The sequence below is a fragment of the Saimiri boliviensis genome, chromosome 2, assembly GCF_048565385.1.
Source record: "Saimiri boliviensis isolate mSaiBol1 chromosome 2, mSaiBol1.pri, whole genome shotgun sequence".
Lineage (NCBI taxonomy): Eukaryota > Metazoa > Chordata > Mammalia > Primates > Cebidae > Saimiri > Saimiri boliviensis.
This window is the reverse complement of record NC_133450.1, coordinates 231,021,962-231,041,758: the sequence shown is the minus strand read 5'-3', so window position 1 is coordinate 231,041,758 and position 19,797 is coordinate 231,021,962. Positions and strand designations below refer to the sequence as shown.

The window sequence follows — 19,797 nt, the reverse complement described above, 5'->3', positions numbered from 1 at the left end:
GTGGGAGCAGGGCAGCAGACGAGCTAGACAGCCAAGAGTCCTGAAAAGAATGGAGTAGGAACTGGCAGAGAGAGGGGATCGCAAGGAGGCAGACTTTTCTTCCTCTGTTCCTCTCAGCCTGAAGGACTAATACCATCATCAGGTTCTGGAGCCCATCCCGCACCAGAAGCTTCTATTCAGCAGGCCCTGCCCACCTGCCTGTGGAGAGGAGGATGGGTTTCACAGCTGGCAATCCAGTTTCTTGCTGGGACCAGGACCCTAAAACCATGCCTAGATTCCTTGAATTCTAGACCCATTGCCCCATCCATTCAGCCCCTGAGTAGCATCCTGGGCCTCAGAGTTGCTTTTTCAGAACCTTAGTACAACCAACCAATCTGAATTCTTTTATCTCTGAATCATCTTCTCCCGTCTCCTCTGCAAAATCAGCCCTCCTCAAAGGCCAAGATTAAACTTGTCTACTCCAAAGGAAATGAAATCAGGATTTGTTTTTCATATGAAATAGAAAATCATTTATTTATAGTATTTATCTGTTTGTTCTAGGATAAAGAGTAATTTAATTTAATGTTTTTTTTTTTATTTATGTTATGTTTTGTTATTTAAGTTCTGGGGTACATGTGCAGGATGTGCAGGTTTGTTACATAGGTAAATGTGTGCCATGGTGGTTGGTTGCAACTGTCAACCCATCACCTAGGTTTTAAGCCCAGCATGCATAAGCTGTTTTTCCTAATGCTCTCCCTCCCCCGACCCCACCCCCAACAGGCTCCAGTGTGCATTGTTCCCCACCCTGTGCCCATGTGTTCCCATTGTTCAGCTCCCACTTATAAGCAAGAACATGTGGTGTTTGGTTTTCTGTTCCTGCGTTAGTTTGCTGAGGATAATGCAAACTAATGCAGGAACAGAAAACCAAACACCAGCTCCATCCTTGTCCCTGCAAAGGACATGATCTCATTCTGTTTTATGGCTGCACAGTATTCCATGGTGTTTATGTATCACATTTTCTTTATCCAATCTATCATTGATGGGCATTTGGGTTGATTCCATGTCTTTGCTATTGTGAATAGTGTTGCAGTGAACATACGTGTGTATGTATATATATATATATATATATATATTTTGAGACAAAATTTACTCTTGTTGCCCAGGCTGGAGTGCAATGGCATGATCTCAGCTTACTGCAATCTCCGCCTCCCAGGTTCAAGTGATTCTTCTGCCTCAGCCTCTCGAGTAGCTGGGATTAATGAGTCACCACACCAGGCTAACTTTGTACTTTTAGTGGAGACGTGGTTTCTCCGTGTTGGTCAGTCTGGTCTCGAACTCCTGACCTCAGGTGATCCACCCACCTCGGCCTCCCAGAGTGCTGAGAATACAGATGTGAGCCAATGTGTCCAGCCTGTATGTATCTTTATAATAGAATGATTTATATTTTTGGGTGTATATACCCAGTAATGGGATTGCTGGGTCAAATGGTGTTTCTGGTTCTAGGTCTTTGAGGAATTGCCACACTGTCTTCCATAATGGTTGAACTAATTTGCATTCCCATCAACAGTGTAAAAGCACTCCTATTTCTCCATGGCCTTGCTAGCATTTATTGTTCATTGACTTTTTAATAATCGCCATTCTGACTGGTGTGAGATGTTCTCTCATCGCGGTTCTGATGTAATCAGGATTTAAAAGAGATACCTCCGCTCTTATGTTCATTGCAGTATTATTCACTGTAGGTAGGATAAGGAGTCAACCTAAGCATACCCCACTGGATGACTGAATAAAGAAAACACCATAAGTATACACAATGGAATACTATTCAGCCATAAAAGAAGAAAATCCTGTCATTTGCAATGACATGGTTGAACCTGAAGGACATTGTGCTAAGTGAAATAAGCCAAGCACAGAAAGACAAATACCACATGATCTTACTTATGTGAAATCTAAACAAATTAAATACATAGAAGCAGAGAGAAGAATTGTAGTTATTCAGGGCTGACAGTTGTGTGTGGGGAATGGGGAGATATTGGTTACAATGTACAAAGTTTCAGTTAACAGGAATAAGCTCTTGAGATCTATTGAACAACATGGTGATTATAGTCAATAATGATGCACTGTACACCTGAAAACAGCTAGGAGAATGTTCCTGCCACTAAAAAAAAATGATAGTGGTTAGAAAATAGTGCTAGAGGTGATAGATATATCAATTAGCTTCACTTAATCATTCCAGGATGCACACATATGCGAAAAAATCCTGTTTTTTGAGACAGGGGCTCACTGTTTCCTAGGCTAGAGTGCAGTGGTGTGATCACAGCTCATTGAAGCCTAGACCTCCCGGGCTCAGGCGGTCCTCCCACCTCAACCTCCCCAGTAGCTGGGACTACGGGTGTGCACTACCACTCCTGGATAATTTTTTTTTTTTTTTTGAGGCAGAGTTTTGCCATGTTGCTCAGCCCATGTTTCTCCAACTCTCAAGCGCAACCGATCGGCCTGCCTTGGCCTCCTGAAGTGCTGGCATTACAGGCATTGAGCCACCACGACCAGCCACATATTGGTTTTACACCATACATTTGTATACATTTTCATTTGTCAGTTCAAAGAACCCAGCTCTGATACAAGCCCATGTAACTGGGATCTGCACTGAACCCATTTCATTCTCCTTTCTGTTTCTGCAGAGGAGTTTGACTGGAGAAAGAGGCTGAGAGCTGCTTCTGTTACCAATGACCTTCCCCACGCCAGGCATCTCTGGAGTTGGTGTGGAGCCTGAGGTAGCTTGTCCAGGCCTTTGGTCACTGGGAAAGCCATTGCTCGTCCACATTTCCCATCTGCTGTGGCTTGCTGCTGACGCTGCTTTCAGACCTCTGGAATCAGAAAAGGGGGTGACTGTACCAGGTAGCACACATTTGCCTTTTGTGAGAATACTTTTCATGCTCAATTCTTTAAAAAGGTACCCCCAAATATACATCACCTTAATCCCTATTTCATGTATTATACATGACTAAAGCTTTTGCCCTTCATCTGCACTCTAAAGGTGATTTATTTTTGTTGATGACAAATGAGAGATTCTGGTTTCTCATTCTCTGCTTCATGAAAAAACAGAATATTATTACTAATAAATTTAAATTCACAATTTTATTTCATTTAAAAAATGACCTGATTCCATAAAACAGAATCATCATATTTCATTGATGGAGATAGGTGAGGGATTATCACGTCTAATCCTTAATTTTACAAATGGGGAAACTGAGGCACAGTCTTTGTACAAGCTACTTCTCTCTCCCTTACTGAGCTTGTCAATTCTCTTCTATGAACTGCTTTTAGTTAAAGGATTAGCAAGTAAAACTTTTTTTTTTTTTTTTTTTTTTTTTTGCTATGACTTCATACGGCGTCCAAAGGGGAGTTTCACAGTCTCTTCTCTGGGTTTTATGGAGACTTACTTTACCATTCTGTGTTAGCCTCTTAAAAAACAGGGTCTACCTTAAAAGGTCACAGGAAAAGTTGAACGGTATTTTTAAAAGGCGAAAAAAGCATATCGAAGTCACACAGGTTGACGCATGAGCCAGCGAATGGAATGATGATGTGGCCTTGGAGGGCTGATGGGTCCTCCTGCCCAAAGGGTCCCTTCTGCTGCCAGCGCTCCTGTGCCTGCGATCTGAACGTACAGGACACGGCCAAGGGAATACCAGGGGCCCAAAAAACATAATGAGTTAAGACGTGACGTGGGGTCCCGGACACGCAGGCAGTGAGGATGTGTGGAGCTGAGTACGAATCAGGGTGGGGGACTGCTCATAATACATTGAAAATAGTGCTTTTCAATGGGTGTTTGCCAATTCCTAGTTGTGGCTGTTTGGAGGAGGCTCAAGCAAATGTTTTCACAGCCCTTGGGGATCCTGTAATGAGAACCACGTGTAAACGGAATGTTGACGGAGCCACACCTGGGGCACATTTGACCCAGACACTGATGTGGGAAAAGAGCCGGGTGCCTTTTGAACCCGACCCGGTTTATGAAAAGATGCATATCAAAACAAACAAACAAACAAAGCAACGCGAAATAACACTGTGGAGTCTGAGATTGAGGTGCAGTTTTTTGAACAAAAGACAAAAGACTCAGCTGCAAGAAGGAGAGAGCCAGGGAAAGAAAATGCAGCGGTGGCAGTCAGAAGGAAAAGACGGTTTCGCTTTGGCTTCGTGAGCATCCCCCAGAGGGACTATCGTGTTACTTTTCCAGTGAAAAGCAGGCACTTTGAAAATGACTGCATAGCAGATGAAAAATGATTTTCATCTGCCTATGGTGGCTGGGAGGTGGGGTGCAGTGCGGGACTCCCTCCTCTCTCTCGGACCCAGGGTACCAGGACAGCGGAGATAAGGAACAAGATGTAGCTTATTTGGACAAAAAACACCATCTTCAGATTTTGCATTCTTCACACATTTTGTTCTCTTTGCTACTAGGATGTGACGAGGCAAAAATAATATCTTTCAAGGATGCCAGAGTTCTAGATTTTATTCTGTCTCAAATGTGGAGCCACTGAAGACTTCCACCAGTCAAACGCTGTCCTTACCTTGGCAGAAGAAGCCATTTATGTTGATGTGTTTGCTTCTTTTCACTCTTCTCACCATCACACCAGGGCCGAGTTTACCAAGTGAATTCAGCTCAGTCAATGCCCTTACTTTTTGTATGCCACTTCTTATTTGCTGGTGCTATTTCCTCTTCCGGCAGCCCCTTGTCCTTATTTGTCTGCTCAAAAACTCCCTTCCACTTGTCTTGAGTCACAGCTTCCATCTGGTAGCCTGGGGCAGGTGTCCTTGCCATTGCTTGGCGTCACTGTGTGCTCATCTCTGTCATGGCCTTACTTGTACCCGATGTAGTTATGTTGGGTGTTGTCTGCGTGACTCACTGGACTCTAATCTCCTTGGGTGAAGGAAATGTGCTCATTCATCTTTGAAACTCCAGTGACCAGTAACTTAGACAGCATCTAGTACATGATAGGTGCTCAATAATTATCACTAATTGGTTGAACAAAAATTTTCAAGCTCATGGGGTGGTAAAACTCTACCTAATTGCCAACTTTGGATAAAGACATTGAAAAAGTGACTCATACACAATCCAGCAAAGATCACTGAAACTGAGGAGGAATCCTGGGTTCTTCTGTGGTCCACATTGTCTCTGGAAGTCACTGGAAATAAAAGGTTTGCAAACAAAATAAATATTTTACCTTTTTCTTCTGCCTCTACAATCCTACTCATTCATAACTTAGAGCAAGACCTGTACATTTAGGAAGTTTCCAGTGCCTGAGTTATTGCTCCCCATAGAACCAACGAGATCACTTAAAGGCATGGACTGTGGAACTCCACGGTGGACTTGGCTGCATTGTTCCACGCAGTTTTGAGTTCTTTCCGTGGGGTGCTTACAGCTTGACTGTGGGTACTGCAGAGTAAATGACCGTAATCCTTATCAAATTATCAAGCTCGCCTGGATCAATGGCTGATAACGCATTTGCAATCTTGTAGCTTGATTTTTCACATTAAGGCAAAGGAATAAATAATATGAAACTTTGGGTACTGTGACAATTTCTGTTGTTATCATAGGACTCTTTTGGTTATAAATAAAAATTAAGTAGAAGATAAAGGAATTTATGTACTCATAGAGCTGAAAAATCAGAGGACACTGGCTTCAAGCACGGGTTGATTCAGGCGCTCAAATGAATTCAAGGCTGTCTTTTCCAGTGGCTCAAATTTCTCTTTCCTGTGTTTGCTTTGTCCCCAGACACTGCCTTATGGCCTTTCAGTAGCTCCAAGGTCATTCTTCCCCAGTTCACATTAAAGCAAGAGACTGTAATCCTAGCACTTTGGGAGGCTGAGGTAGGCAGGTCACTTGAGGCCAGGAGTTCAAGATCAGCCTGGCCAACACAGCGAAACCCTGCTTCTATTAAAAATACAAAAATCAGCTGGGCATGGTGGCACAGACCTGTAATCCCAGCTCCTCAGGAGGCCAAGGCACAAGAATAGCTTGAACTCGGGAGGTGAAGGTTGCAGTGAGCCTAGATGGCACCACTATACTCCAGCCTGAGTCACAGAGCAAAACCCTGTCTCAAAAAAAAAAAAAAAAAAAAAAAAAAGTAAAACAAGAGAATTTTTTTCTCCTAGGATCGGTTGTTCTAGTCCTGGGACTCATTCTGAGCAGGTGCCTTCCCTCACCCCCATCTCTGTGGCTTTCGTAGGTTGAATGCCTTGATGGTCCGGGTGTGTGACATTTGCTGCATTGCTGAGACTGGACTTGGGCCCCTCCCAAGTTCCACTTCCAGAGGAGGAGGCATGACCAAGACATCAAAACCAGGCATAATAGATATTAGTGGGAAAAAAAAACAGTATATGTCTACTCTGTAAGATAGAGGTGTGGGCAGAGCTAAGCTAGTCCCAGAGTCCATCAAAGTTCACATGCCGCATCCTGAAGCTTGGTCCAGGCCAGCCCTGTACGAAATATGGTTTCTTACTCAGTACTTACAGTTTGAGAGATGGCTCTGTTACACAGGATAAAATAAGAATAAGCCCTTCACTGGAGTAAAGGGTGAAGGTACTTTCCACAGGCATGTGAGATACCTTCTCTTTGAACATCCTTTATAACCCCTGTCTACAATAACACAAAGAGGATGTGTTCTAATGACTGCTTCTTTGTCAGGGCTTCTTGGTCAGAAGCCAACTGAGGAAATAGGAGAAGGTCTAAACTCAGTGGCTCTGCAGGCAGGCAGCTCTGGGCAGGAGTGGAGAGAACCCAGGGCTGGAGGGAGGTGAGTGTGTAGAGATGAACAAGCTTCTCTGTCCCCAGTGGCCTATTGCATCCAAAAGGGGCATCTGTGGGAGGGTCATCATTCATTCATTCATTCATCCATTCATTCATTCGTCTGTCAAATATTTACTGAGCACCTTCTATGTACTGGGAATACCTTATAGTACTCAACAAACTGTATGTTTTCAATCAATGTTTACTGAATAAATACAACCTGGGGAAACAGCCTTTCACTTAACAATTAAAGATGAAAGGCTGAACGTGAAATATCACTGTTTTTCACTTTCATGTTAATGAGCTTCTGCCTTGCTCTAAGTACTGGTTAATAGATCCTTTCTGATTGAGTGGAGAGATAGGGTGGGTACCAAAAGGCACATTACTAATAGTTAACATTGAAGCTTCCTAGATGCTCCCATGCCAATTTCCTTTGTATCCATTATCTCATTTAATCCCCATAACACATCTATAACTTGTTACTATTCATTATCCTCATTTTACAGAGTAGGAAATGTAGGCAATGAGAGATTAACTAACCTCCTGTATTCACACAGATATTAATTCATGGAGCCAGGTCCTCTTAGAAGCCAGTCTGCTTTTAGAGCTGGAGCCTTGGTGCTGAAGGGTCTGGGTGGGTAATCAGGAAATAGGAGCAGAAAGACAAAGGTCACAGATTTCCTAACATCACCTACCAGACAAATTGTTTACATTTAACGGAATCAGGCAGCTTCCAAGAGGGCTTCTGTGTTCCCTCTTTTTTCTCACTGCATTGTAAACTCTTATTGTCGGCATCCAAGCGGATCAAGGCCTGGTAGACATCAAGCAGGAGGGCCTTGAGACAGGAAGGATGTGGGGAGAAGAGAGGTGGAAAACATGTTTTCCTGTACCCCTGAAGAGTCTCTCCCTGCCTTCTGCCTTCTGTAGCTTCCTTTGCCTTGGAGTGGAGATTGTGGAAATCCCCACAGAGATATTTATTGCTTAGATTTGTGTTCATGAACAAAAGCAAGATGGCAAGTTTGGTCAGTTGAGTTTTATCATGTCCTACACTGATGTGGGCAAAGGGGACTGAGGAATTAAGCCGGGCCTTTGGAAAGGACTTTCTAAGAGAATGTTTTGACATCTGCCAATATTCAAACAGAAACCTTTGCAGTGGCAATCACTGCTTCCTGCTGTTTCTGCAGTTACGCTAAGGGAAGCAGAGAGACACTGACGTCTGCCAGAAGATTGCGAAGAGGAAATTCACACTGAAAGCAGCGATAAGGACATCTCTTTTTCTGTTTATTAGAAACAAAAAGTATAGGAGAATTCTCCTCTGGAGGCAAATTGTCAGTGCTTTTAGTTCTCATCACTATATGGCTGCTAACACAACAGCTAATGACAATGAAGACTTGGCTTGGTTTAACTGTTTTCGAAGATTGCAAGTTCCTGCCATGTACATTTGGCCATTGCTTGGAAGCAGCCTGAAAAGTTGCCATGTGCACTGTTAGAGCTGCCGTTCCTGGAACTGTTAGGTCTCCATGTGAATTCCAAAATAATCTGTAGCATTTCACTGCGGGGAAGAAGCTTGGCACTCTTGTTACAGATGGGTGTGGTCCCAGTGCTTGATTGACAACAGAGCTGGACCTGGATAGATGCTGTGTCTAACCCGTGCCTCCTCTCACCTTGGGAGATGATGCTTGACCTTGAGTGTCAGGCTCCATCTTGTCAAGAGGAAGGATGGGAGCCCTTGCCTGATCATGGCGATCCTCACACAGCTTTAACTAAATTATCCCCTATGTGCTATGCTGAACGCTTGATGGCTACTGTTTTTCCCAGGCTTCTTTCCATTCAGAAGCACTCTCCAGCTCTGATTTTAGTCTTGTAGTTGCTGTGGACACACAAGTATTCATCACAGACCAAGCCAGAATGGAGCAAAAACTCCCATGGGGAAAATTGCCCTGCCTGGCCACCAGTTCTCTGAGTCTTCTGTTGCTGTCTATGTTCTTACTTATTTACTTAACTTTAATTGAATCTCAGGAAGAGAAGCATCACTGTGCTGTGGTAAAGGGAAGTCTCTCTGGAGTTCCGTTGCTTGGGTCTGAATCTAGGTTCAGCCACTTACCAGCAAGTTCCTTGGACAAGTTCCTGAACCTCTCTATGCCTCAGATTTCCTCATCTATAAATCAGGATAATAATAGGAACTACTTTAAAGAAATCTCTGTGGACAAAATGAGATAAACACATGTATAAGTACTTAGAACAGTCTCTGGAACCTAGTCAGCATTCAATTTATGTTAGTTATTATTATAGAAGTTATATAGACCCAGGACATTGAGAATATCACATTGTCTTTTTTCTTACTATTCTTTAGACTTGCTGTTACATCAGCAAGTTGGGGTTGATCATTTGATGGCATTATTCACAGAAAATAGTTTCTCAGAGGTCTGTCATATAGTAAGAGCATCATGATTGAACCCAGTGAAATTCCTGATGTGGTGAAGACTGAAGACTGGCATTCTTAGAACTTTTTTTTTTTTTTTTGAGATGGAGTCTCACTCTGTTGCCCAGGCTGGAGTGCAGTGGCGCATTCTCAGCTCACTGAACCCTCTGCCTCTTGGGTTCAAGTTGATCCTCATGCGTCAGCCTTCAGAGTAGCTGGGACTATAGGTGCACCCCAGCATGCCCAGCTACTTTTTGTATTTTTAGTAGAGATAGGGTTTCACCATGTTGGCCAGGCTGGTCTTAATGTCATTGAGGCCAGATGTGGTGGCTCACACCTGTAATCCCACCACTTTGGGAGACTGAGGCAGGAGAATGACTTGAGGCCAGGAGTTTGAGACTAGCCTGGGCAACATAGCAAGACCCTATCACTACGAAATTAAAAAAAAAAAATAGATGGACATAGTGGTGTGTGTAGTCCCAGCTACTTGGGAGGCTGATACGGGAAAATTCCTTGAGTGTAGGAGTTCAAGGCTGCAGTGAGCTATCATTGTGCCACTGTATTCTAGCCTTGGGGACAGAACAAGACCTTGTCTCAAAAAGAAGTCATTAATCAATAAAGTAAAGAAAATAAATGCCTTACTGGACTTGAGTTAATTCATGTTAGTTGAGTTAGTGCTCAACTCTTGGTGTGTCAGGAGAGCGATAGTGGGTGCAGCAGACTTTCTGAGAACAGGGAAGGATATTGTAGTGCTGACTGTAACTCAGATGTCATGGTGGTTATCTCAGAGCAAGAATATATCAATCACTCCACCCTAGACATGACAGGAGACAAGTCTGCAAAGACAGATATTGCTCCTTTTTCATGTTTGATCTTGCTGTTCTTTTCACTGGTATGGCAGGGCTGTGCCCACTGACAGGCAGGAGCAAAATGTTCTGGCTTGATGCCAAGAAGAGGGAAACTTTGGGTAGGTACTAAATAACCTTTTACGCAATGAATTGTTGAAAAACTGGAGTGCATCATCTCAGTTGCTAGTTGAGATGCAATCCTTTTCAATGTTCAAAGGAAGAACTGAAAATATTGGGCACAGTCAACGGCTTGAGAATGCTAGCTGCCAAGGTCATAAGCTCCCTTGCTTGGAAAATCATCACTCCCAGAATGTGATTTTGGCACTTTGTTTTTCAATGTTGCAGTGGCTCACTGTAAAACTTATTAGCATATCGTCAGCCATTTGACCTAGCTGTGAATTTTCTTAAATTTAATTTTTGCAATGGTTATTAAAACAGATAGAGCTTTGAGGCATATCTCTCCAGAAAGTATTGTGCATATATATGAGAAGATGGGTACATATGCGTGTTGTGGAAGAGACTACTAGCTATCCACCACACTTATTCTGCCCGTCTTTATGCCAGAAAGACCAGAGCTGCCATCCTCCCTGTAGTTAGATGTGGCCATGTGACTGAGAGCTCTCTATGGAACAGGAACAGAACAAATGTGCACCATGTTTAAATTTGATCCTTAAAATCTTCACATTTACGCTTCTTCAAACTTTTTGTCATGCCTGCTAGCTGGATGCAATTGACTCTGGGGCCTTAAGAGAAACCAGGACTGTAACGTGGATGGAAGCTGGGTTCCTCAATGCTCAGGTGGAGGAGAGCTGTGTACCAGGACCACCCGCGTTTCCTGTTACATCTGCAAGAATCCAGTATTGTTGCATAAAGTCATTGACAATTTAGTGCTTATTTGTTACAGCAGTGAGTAGTGCATAACATAAGATGGAAACTGTTGAAATGGCCATTCAATGTGCTTCTCAGAGATTTTGTCTTGAAACATTCGAAAATATTTTCCGAGCACACATATCAATTGTATGTTGTCTAAAAGTAGGCTGTGCTTTTTTTTCCAAGTGTGTCTTTGCACTCTCACATTTCTGTTCCCTTCTAAGACTTGACAGAATCAAACAATTAGTTGGAAAGAAACTTTGCGTATCTCATTTAACCAACAGCATTTAAATACCTGCCACGCATGAGACCTGTGCCGAACTGTGGGATATAGATGTGATCCTTGCTCTCTGCTTGCTTTCATGAGACTCCAATCTAACAGTTTTCTGTGGCATATATCCAGATAAGCGTCAACTTTGAACATCTGTAATGATAGAGGACCCTATTGCTTCAATAGTTACCTATTTGAGTGTGAAGTAACTATAATAATAATATCTTTCTGGTAGCAATTCATCTGAAATATCGGCTAATTGTACCCACCCCTAAGAGACAACTAAAAGTTTAAAACATTTTTCTTCCCATTAAGATTTTTCTTCAGGGTAAACATGTGGAGATCTTCCCCTCATTCCCAACTGGACTTGGCTTTGAGGACCTTCCCCACTTCCTGCAGGAATGGTCAGTATATACCTGCCTACTATTTTAGTTGAATGAATTAGTTTTATAGTGTCCCAGAAGGCCAGGGGACGGTGCTTCCTTTGCCCTAGCCTAGACTTCACCTCTCAGTCCTGGGGCACTACCAGCTCTTGAACATTTTTTAATGTTTGTTCCCAATTCTAATTTTCTCCAAAAAATTATTGACTTATCTTTCCCTAACAAACTCACTTTCTAAAAGTCTGAATTTCATAGTCTTACTCACGTGAATGGCTTATCTAGGTGCTGATTTTAACATGTAACTTGCATGTATAAAAACTTGCAGTGGGCTTTTTTAGCCTCTACAACTTTAAGTCTGGATTCTGTTCTCATTGTTCGGTGTCCCCCTGAGCATCGGGAGGAGGGGCTTGATCCCAAAGACTGTGCCAAGCCTGCCATGGAGCCTGGATTTTGTTCCCCCAGGCTGTACTTCCTACTGAGGAAGAGTGTTCTGGGGGTAGAAGCAGAGTCCAGGGTAAGAGACTCAGTAGGGTAAACAGCACATGTCTCAGAGTATCAGGTTTTACTTGGAAATGTAGGTGACAAACTTTCCTTTAATATTATATAAAATTGCATGAAACAGTATCTCGTAATGTTCACAGAAATATTTGATGTGAAGTGAGAGAATTTAGAGAGTTTATTTTTGAGGAGGGCTGATTCAAGCCCTATCTCAGTTATATATTTACTCCTTTACATCTTTGGATATTTGAAAACTACAGCTGTGTTATTCAAACTGCAGGTCATAAGCCATTTGTGAATTTGTGAAATATGTTTATTAGGTTTCGATCAGATTTTTTTTAACCAAAAGATGTGGAACAGAACAGAATAGGACAGACTTGCTCAGACAACCAGAGCTCATAGGCCTGTGTGGTTCAGAGCTGTTTGATTCAGTGACTCAGAAATGTTGTCAGGAGCTCAAGTTCCTTCTGTTGTCCTACATTTGGTTGGATGTTTTTTTGTTTTTGTTTTTGTTTTGGAGGAGATGTGCTATGCCTCAGGACCATCCGGGTTGCCTCTGTTGCAAGCAGAGAATGGGGACCACATGTGTATCCCAAGGCTCAACACAGGCCTCAAATACTGTTGTTTAAATGAGATATGTCCAGGGTGTTTTTCCAACTAACCCTTTGATTATTCTCTGAAGTCTTAGGAGAGGACAGGGAGGTGAGAGTGCAAGGACACACTGGGAAGAAAAAGCCCAGCCTACTTTCAGATAAACATGTTAATTGTTTGGAAAAGATTTTCAAATGTTTCAAGACAAAGTTTCTACGGAGCACATACAATGGCCAGTTCAACAGTCGTTACCTCAGTTGAGATACTGCTAGCTGCTGTAACAAATAAGCACAAAACTGTCAAGGATTTGAAGCAGTCATTGTTTGGGCCTTATCCTAAAGCTAGTTTCCTTCATTTTCTTTCTTTTTTTTTTTTTTGGAGACAGAGTTTCGCTCTTGTTACCCAGGCTGGAGTGTGCAATGGCATGATCTCGGCTCACCGCAACCTCCGCCTCCTGGGATCAGGCAATTCTCCTGCCTCAGCCTCCTGAGTAGCTGGGATTACAGGCACGTGCCACCATGCCTAGCTAATTTTTTGTATTTTTAGTAGAGACTGGGGTTTCACCATGTTGACCAGGATGGTCTCGATCTCTTGACCTCGTGATCCACCCACCTCGGCCTCCCAAAGTGCTGGGATTACAGGCTTGAGCCACTGCACCTGGCTCCTTCATTTTCTTAACATGCTCTATACCTACTTATTTGGCTCAACAGGGGAGAAATCTTGGCTTCTTGGTTTTCTTTTTGTTTGTTTGAAAGAATTAGGTCTCAGTCAGTGCTACTCTTGAGCTGAAATAAACTTCCTCCATATGGAATGGAAGTGGTGATACTGCAGAGTCACACCCAGTGTCTGCCACAGCTAGTGTGACTGCGATATGCAGTTTAGATTAAGAATCAAGGCTGGAGAGAAGGGAACCATTTGAAAGGTCATGTGTGTGCGTCTCCCTCCCAGGCTTGTCTACTTCCTCTTCACCCTTCAAAGCCTACTGATAACCCACTTTTCAGTAAGATCTTGTCAAGTGCATCACTTCAGTTTGCATTGCTCCTACCATCTCTGAATTCTGTTTACTGTGTGAGCCATGCCCTTTGAACATGTCTGTGTCCTGGCCCTTTAGCGTTTACATTTCTATTTTATTATAAGATACATGATGGCAGAAGTGATGTGGTCTACTGCCCTGTACCTCAGATGGTGCTGGATCAGGCTGGTTTGATTGGGCTGGTTGATTCTGGAGGATTATCTTTTCTGTTACTTGAAGAATGCTGACAACTTGACAGACTTGATTTTCTCTGTTTAAAGATTTGGGAAAACCAGGGAAAACTTAGTTCCTTCAGGTAGCTTCTTCTAAGGGTGGACATCATTATGAGCAAGTTGGTCTGAGTTTAAGCAACATAAACACTCCCATCCCTTTTTTTGGTTGCTATTGTTACCAGGTAAAATTTCCCCCAGTTATTCTGGAACATGAGGATTTCATTTAATACATTTGATAGAGATAATGAATAATGTGGTATTAGTTTGGAAGGCACAATTACAAATACTACCAACTAAGAGATTAAAAGGCATTATAGGAACGATGAACAGATTAAATTTTCATTTCTTATGAGATGATAAAATATCCTGTGCACTAGTGTTTACTGGAATCTGAAATCTGAACACAAATACTATACTTAAATTAAGACCTATATTAGCCCTACTTCAATCTGTTGGAATTCCAAGTTCTAATAAAGTGAAGACATTTGGTGTTCCGGGAATTAATGATTTCCCCTGAGAGGAGTTTTAATCAGGAGATCTTGCCTTTGCACTTATGTGTGAACTAAAGTCCAATGTTTCTTCCTCTCTAATCCTTTATAGCCCTTGCTTTGATCAAAGTGAGCTTATGTGAGTTCCAAAGATGGGTTCTGCAGAAAGGAAAGAAAATGCCTTCATTACTTATTTACCAGGAACTGTCAATTAATCCGACCAAGTTTATGGGAATTTTGTGGCTTAGCCAAATGTCAAAAAAGAAACATTTTTTTTTTTTTTTTTTTTTTTTTTTGAGACGGAGTTTCGCTCTTGTTTCCCAGGCTGGAGTGCAATGGCACGATCTCGGCTCACCGCAACCTCCGCCTCCTGGGTTCAGGCAATTCTCCTGCCTCAGCCTCCTGAGTAGCTGGGATTACAGGCACGTGCCACCATGCCCAGCTAATTTTTTGTATTTTTAGTAGAGACGGGGTTTCACTATGTTGACCAGGATGGTCTCGATCTCTTGACCTTGTGATCCACCCGCCTCGGCCTCCCAAAGTGCTGGGATTACAGGCTTGAGCCACCGCGCCCGGCCAAAAAAGAAACATTTTTAACAGAAAGCTGCGAGATGTAGCCCAGGCACTTAACTCAATTGGTGTATTATTTGTAAATGTATTTATCTATATTTATTTTATCTATTTAAATTTTCTTCCAAAGTTAAAGATTACAGTGTTTTCCTGATTAGTGAATGAAGAGACCAATAAAATAGAGCATGAAATGTGTTTGTTACATTTTGTATTCCATACTTCCTTGACAGATTTTTTTTTGAGAGAGAGACAGAGAGAGAGAGAGAGAGATTAACTCAGTGGATGCCATTTGACATAAACCCAATTCCACTTCCGTAAGTCAGAAAGATAGGGAATACAAGGAACACCTAAAAAAATAACAGTTACTACATTTATTGAACCCATAGTCTGTGCTAAGCCCTTACTTACTCCATTAATATAAGAACCCTTAAGACATATCCACATTAGCATACTTGGAATATTCCATGATAAATATGTCTCAATTTATTTAATCTTTCCCATTGTTGATAAACATTTTAGTGTTTTCTAAATTTTATTATTACACACTTGGCTGTAGTAAGCATTCTTGGTCACTTCTGCAGGAGTTATCCTGGGACAGATGCTGAGAAATGGAGTTACTGTGTCACAGGACATGTAGTTTTAAACATTTCAAGACACACCGCCAAGCTGCTGTCCTCACCACATTATTGTCCAGGTTTTCCTCAATCACATTTAAAACTTTTTTTTCCAATCCTGTAAATAAATTGCTGTCTCATCACTGCTCCTAGGTAGGCTAACATTTTGGACAAATTCTAGAACAACATACTTTTGGATGTTAGATAAAATATTGTAGCAAACAAAACAAAAAATCTCTTTTTTAATGCATGACTGAACTGCCAAGAAAGTCAGAAAATTCTTTGGAAACTAAAAACCAAAGGAAAATATGAACCCAAAGGATAGGTTAGCTTGTATTTTCTGTGCATGTATTTCTCAGTCATAGGCGGCCTCTGGCCTGGGTTTTAATGGGTTATATGCTCAAGGTCCAGGCAAAAAAGAAAAGGTGGGATTCTTCTTCACTCAGAAAACACTAAAAGGCCGCTCCTTTATAGAATAACTAGAAAAAAAGAAATCCTGGCCCAGCAGAGGAGATGTTGGGGAAACTTCCTGTTTTGGTCTTGGCTCAGGCAGGATAAAGTAGGTAAAAAGGAAAATAATTACATTTTAAAATTTTGAAGAATCCATGGAAAATTGAAAGGATAATAAGGGAATACAACAAAGAACACTACAGTTACAACTAATGTAGATGAAATGAACCAATTCTTCAAAAACCGCAAAATACCAAAACTCACTTAAAATAAAATAGATAATCTGTAACTATTAAATAAAGTGAATTCATAGCTCAAAACCTTCTCAAACATCAATCTTCAGGACCAGATGGGTTCATTGTTGGTTTCTTCCAAACGTTAAAGAATTGACCCAAATTTTATAATTTCTTTCAGAAAATAGAAGAAGCAGGAATGCATTCCAATTCATTTTATGGTGCCAGGCTTACTTTAATGACAAAACTAGACAAAGACAGTACTGAAAAAGAAAACCACAGGCCGATATCTTTATGAAATATGAATGCAAAACCACTTAACCACTTAACAAAACTATGGTGAATCCAATTGAGCAATATATAAAAAGAACAAAGCATCACAGTTAAATGGGATTTACTCCAGAAATGCAAGGCTAGTTCAATACTTGAAAATTAATGACATCTACCATAGCAGCAGCGTAAAGGCGCCCTGTGTGCTGGAGTCCGGGGCGGCGCGGGTGCAGCCGGGGGTCCAGGGTAGCATGTACTGCAGGGCGTCAGGCACTGGGGGGCACTGCGTCCTGCCTGGGGACGAGCAGGGGGATCAGGTCCTAGGGATCAGAGCACGGTGCGTGCGAAGCTGGGCTTGATCAGGGTCACGTCCTTCTGGATGTGACTGAATTGCTGCAGCTGGGAACGGCGGGTCCCGCAGCGGGTGCCCGGGGAAGTGAGTCCAGGGAAATGTTCACGGCCTTCTCCCGCAGGATCCGCTCCTCTTTTTCCTCCCCCACCGGGCCGCCCCTGGCAGTACGGTCATAATTACATACATTTAAAATAGTTAATGGTAAAATTCATAGAATTACAAACAGAAATCTGTAAATTTAGCATCTAAGTGCAAATTATGTGATTAACATAGTGTTGGTTAGCAGATCAACACAGGAATGAAATAAAGCAAGCCAAGATAGCAGATTTAAACATCTCAATAAGTTATTGTGATAATGAGTGGATATATACATACATACATAAGATACTAATTTAATGAATATATATATTACTGAAATGACCTTCTCAACTGCACATAGAACATTTACAAAAAGTTGATCATATACTAGACCATAAAAAAATCTTAATTACATATGAGCGATGGTTATTGCTCAGAACACTCTGCACCAATTTAGAGATAAATAACAAAAAGATAACAGAAACAGCTTCTTATGTATTTTGGAAATTATGAAAAACTCTAAAGCCCTCGTAGGCCGAAGAAGCAATCATAATGGAAATCAAGACATTTTTAGACGTGAAAGGAAATGAATCTAATGCATATAAAAACTCACACGATTATTTCTAAAAATGACTGAAAAACAGAAAATCTGAATTGCTATACAACCATTTAAAAAATGAAATAAATGGTAAAAAAAAAATTGTGACCTCAAAAAAACATGAGGTAAGACCTACTAGATTTCAGGAAATGAATAGCTTATTCTAAAATATGTAAGACAATGAAGAAGGGTGTATTTATCACTTAATTTTATGACACTGGAATATTGCAGGTTAAACTCACTCATGAAAATAGATATCAAAATCCTAAACAAAGTATTAGAAAACCAAGCTAGTCTTCCAATAATCAAGCTGAGTATATTCCAGGAATGCAATTTTAGTTCCTGCTAGAAAATCTATTCATGTAAATGTTCACATGGACAGATTAAAGGAGAGCTGGTCATTTTTGTATTTGAAGTAAAAGTATTTGATAAAATTTAGTGTCTATAATAAAAACTCTTAGACAAGTAAGAATAGAAGAAAAAGTATTTACAAAAAAGCAGCAAATGATAATAATATCACATCATAAGAAAATTTCTTTTGAAGCCATATAGAAGACAAAGATACAGTTACTGATATTTCTATTCAGTGTGGTACTGGAAGTTTTAGCCTGTGCAATAAGAGAATATGGAATAAATGGTTAAAGCCTAGATGCGGTGGCTCACTCCTGTAATCCAAGCACTTTGGGAGGTCAAGGTGGGTGGATTGTCTGAGTTCAGGAGTTTGAGATCAGCCTGGCCGACATGGCAAAATCCTGTCTCTACCAAAAAATACAAAAATTAGCCAGGCATGGTTGTACATACTTGTGGTCCCAGCCACTCAGGAGGCTGAGGTGGGAGGATCGCCCGGGAGGTGGAGGTTGCAGTGAGCCAAGATCACACCACTGCACTTCAGCCTGGGTGACAGAGTGAGATCCGATCTCAAATAATTTTTTAAAAATTTAATATTTGTAAGAGAAGAAATAAATCTATATATTCTGTGATATTTAGATATATCGTTGTCTTCACAGAAACCCTTTCCAAACAACTAACACATTATTAGAATTAATAAGATAGTTGCTAAGCACAGTGACTCATGTCTGTAATTCCAGCACTTTGGGGCTGCAAGGCAAGGGATAACTTGAGGCCAGGAGTTCAAGGGCAACATAGTGAGATTCCATTGCTACTAAAAATACAAAAACTAGCTGGGTGTGGTGGCACAAGCCTGTAGTCTCAGCTCCTCTGAAGGCTGGGTGGGCAGGATCCTTCAAACTCAAACCCAGGAGTTCAAGGCTGCAGTGAGCTGTGATCACACCACTGCACTGTAGCCTGGGTGGCAGAGCGAAATCCAGTCTCAAAAAATAAATAAAAAATAAAGAGGGTTAAGTAAATTTTCTTGATAGATGGTCAACAGGCAAACGCCAACTTTTTTTCTATATAGCAGCAGTAAGTAAAAGTCACATAGAAATAAATGTAACACAGAATGCGCAAAACCTTGATAGAGAAAACAATACAACATTAGTAACATTTGTTAGAGAACGCTTTGTTAAATGGAGAATTGTTTTCATTTCCTAAGGTTACCATAACAAAGTCTCACAAATGAGTGGCTTCAAAGAACACAAATGTATTCTCTCAGGGTTCTGGAGGAAAGAAGTCCCCAAATCGAGATGTTGGCAGGGCCGTGCTTCCGCTGAGACTGTGTGGAATCCTTTTTTGGCCTAGTGTCCAGTGGTGGCTGGCGGTCCTGTGAGTTCTTTGGCTGGTAGCTGCATAACCCCAGACTCAGCCTCCATGTTCATGTTGTCTGTTTTTCTTGTATCTTCATATTCTCTTCTTACATGGACGTGGATCATATTGGATTTAGGGCTCGCCCTGCTCCAGCATGATCTCATCTTAACTAGTCATATCTAAAATAACTCAATTTCCACATAAGGTCATATTCTGAGATACTGAACATTTCAACCTACCTCCTTTGGGAGGGGGACACAATTCAACCCATTACAAGAGCCATACCATGCTTATGGATAATGTGTTTATGTCAATGGGTATCTCTCACAAATATACAAATTGTTGTCCAATTTTTACAACATAATTCCAAAATACATTCAAACAAAGTTAGTTTTGGAGTTCATATGAAAGAGCAGATAGCCAAGAACGGCCAAGATAACCCTTATGAAGAACATGGTAGGGCTTGCTTTACCAGAAGTCAAGACATATTACGAAGTGACAGAGGCTAAAACTATGAGATATCGGGGCACAATTAGATGAGTGAGATAAAATAGA

General features: G+C 41.4%; 1 non-coding gene across 1 annotated transcript; it reads right to left on the bottom strand.

Annotated features, from left to right (window-relative positions):
• Positions 1–3,350: 3,350 nt before the first annotated feature.
• Positions 3,351–3,472, bottom strand: LOC120366491 (small nucleolar RNA SNORA26). Its single transcript, XR_005581145.1, has one exon. It is a non-coding gene; the product is annotated as a small nucleolar RNA SNORA26 (small nucleolar RNA).
• Between the last annotated feature and the right edge of the window lie 16,325 nt (positions 3,473–19,797).